Here is a 2,923-nt window from a genome sequence, read left to right on the forward strand (position 1 = left end):
TTGTCAGCATTATTATTATTATTAGGTCTGTAACTGTACCGTATCTAATAAGGAAAAAATAAAACCTGAAAACTGTACTGCTTTATTTATTTAGTGAATGGATGAATTATGAACAATTTCAAATTCATAAAGTGAGGGATGTGATTGAAAAAGTATATAAATCTATAGGAACGAAATTGTTGGATGAAAGCAGGGGTGCCCACAGGCCGTTTTAGGCAGGGGGGGATCCAGGACAGACTTCTGTGGGAGGCGGTGGATTGTAATATTGCTAGTTAGAGCTACTTTTAAGGGCTCCAAACTCTAGGATGGGTTTCATTTATATATAAATAAGGAAGTTTCCTCTTCTAGCGGGGGGCGATCGCCCCCGTGGATCCGCCCCTGGTTTCAGGGCACAGGTTGTGAGCATGGGATTTTTGGAGTGATATACTGTAACTGTTTCATTGGAAATGGCACAATCCAACTTTAATAATATCTAATGATATTTTGAACAATTTTTTACAAAAAGTTCCGAAATTCAATAAAATTTAATTTAAAAAGCAAGTTCTCTTGTCTGTCACAACGAACTCCGGACTCCTCTACTATTTCTTTTGAGCGAGGGATGCGCTGGGTTTTCTCAGGATACTCCCGTTTCCTCCAAGATTCTCATTCCACCAAGTCTTCCATCATTCATTTGCCTTTGTCGTCGTCTCCCTTAGCCTAAAGGGCACAGTCATGTGAGGTTCAACCGAAAGATTTCATTTCATTTTATTTTTGAAAACTCAGCATGAGTTCTTACAACTCATCATTTTCTTCATTTTATTCAATTCGATTAGATCTATTATCAATTGGTATATATCGCTGGACACTTTTCGTTAAACTCTAATTGAGTTGATTTTGAGTTTATCGTCCCGTTCAGCAGCGAGGCTATATGAGACGTGGACCTACTGATTAACGTGGAATCCGAACCACATGAGCTCCCGCCGGGTCGTTAAACTCTAATTATATGGAAGAATATATATAATATTAGGTGTACAACTTTGCTTCCGCCGTTTTTTTTTTTTTTTTCGACATTCGAGGTTTTATTTAAAGAAATTGCTTACACATTTACGATTTAAAATATTGTCCATCGCTGCCCACTACTTTCTTCCACCTTTCGGGCAACGTACGAATCCCGCGTCGTAAAAACTGCTCATCCTTTGAGGCGAACCAGATATCGATCCAAGTTTTGACTTCTTTATAAGAACGAAAGTGCTGGTCAGCCAGGCTGTGTCCCATTGATCGAAACAAGTGATAGTCAGATGGTGCAATGTTTAGAGAGACTTCGGTGGGTAAGACAGAACTTTCGATTTCAACGTTTTCAATTATGGTTCGATCGACTTTGCAATATGTGGTCGAGCATTGTCATGGTGCACAATCACTTTATCGTGTCTCTCGTATTACAGCCGTTTGTCTTTCAATGCTTGGCATTGCCTGTGATTGTTTCAGTCGGTTTCAGAATCTCATTATACACTACACCGACCTGGTTTAGCCGTCGACGCGGAAGCAAGGCTAGGACGTCCCAATGATTTTCTGCTCTTGGGGTTATCGTAATGAACTTTTTTGTCCCCAGACACAATGCATTGCAGAAATTCCTTTCGTCTTTGCCTTTCAATTTCAAGCAGCTGTTCGCAAGGAAACAAACGCCGTTCAACATATCTCGACTTCAACTCATACGGCACCCATTTTTTTTTCTTCTGAATCATTCCTATGGCTTTTGGAGGTGTTTTGAATTTCTTTGTGAGTCACTTATGATTCTGCCAATTCTTCCTGCCCGAGAATTTCAAGACAGTGACCATAAAATTTTCAGCTGAAAACGGGACAGGTTCCGGCTTTTTAAAAATCATGACAAATGAGAAACAGGTCAGTGCGTAAATTAGTCATTGTTTACCTTAGCAGTACCTAATACATTTATATTGTATTATACTGACTTTTGCGGTGTTGCCAACACCCTCCCTTGCCAAGTGCCAAATTGCCAGCATCTCTCGCCATGCCCTAAGAAATTTAGCGTTAAAAAAAATCGCAATTAAATTTTATCTACCTACATACAATTTACTTATAGTGACTATATTTTTAGACACGTAAGAATGAATATGAAAATTGACTATAAAGTGGCTAGAGGTGAAAAGAATGTGGATAGGATTGCAACTGGTCCTAAACTAGCAACCCTGAACTTTTAGGCATACTTTTGCTCTTATCAGCGTCCTGGTATCAAAGCTTTTCTCCCCTCGTTTCTCTCTCTCTCTCTTTGCTACAGGGCGCGGTCAAATAATTTGATACTTACGAAAAAGGACAGACTTTGAAATTTGTTCAACAAACAAGTAACTGCTAAAACCTCTGCTGCCTTTCGAGCAGTACTGCGAACTATAGATCATGTTGAATGTAGGGAGTTTCAGTTCAATTCTTGCCTCCTTGTTATTATTAATACCTTTACAAGGAGAAGAGGTACTGGGCCTTATGCAGAGTCGTTTTGACGTATGATTAGCGTCATACTAAAGGCCTGACTACTGCAGGAAAATATGTAAGTCGAACTCTTTAGTATGGCACTAATCACGCGTTAGAACAATTCCGCATAATGCCCAGTGGGTTTATTTACTACTTTCACTTGCATAAAACGGGACAAATAAGACACTTTTCCCATCTACTGACGGAGCGGCCGGGACACACCGCTAAAACTGGACGCATGTTCGCCCTACTTCAAGAAGTAATGCCTCCAATTTTACATTTTTGAAAACCTCTCTTCCACCACCATGCCGGTCTTCGATGTCAAAATTACTGTTCTTGAAATGTTGGAACTACTCACTAAACGTTCTTTCACTAATAACGGTCTCGCCATAAGTACCGGAGAGCATTTGATGAGTCTCAACCGTAAATTTTTTCATAATGAAGAAATCCCGCAAATAACGAG

The sequence above is a fragment of the Thermobia domestica genome, unplaced genomic scaffold (genome assembly GCF_964235325.1).
Source record: "Thermobia domestica unplaced genomic scaffold, izTheDome1.hap1.1 HAP1_SCAFFOLD_1139, whole genome shotgun sequence".
Lineage (NCBI taxonomy): Eukaryota > Metazoa > Arthropoda > Insecta > Zygentoma > Lepismatidae > Thermobia > Thermobia domestica.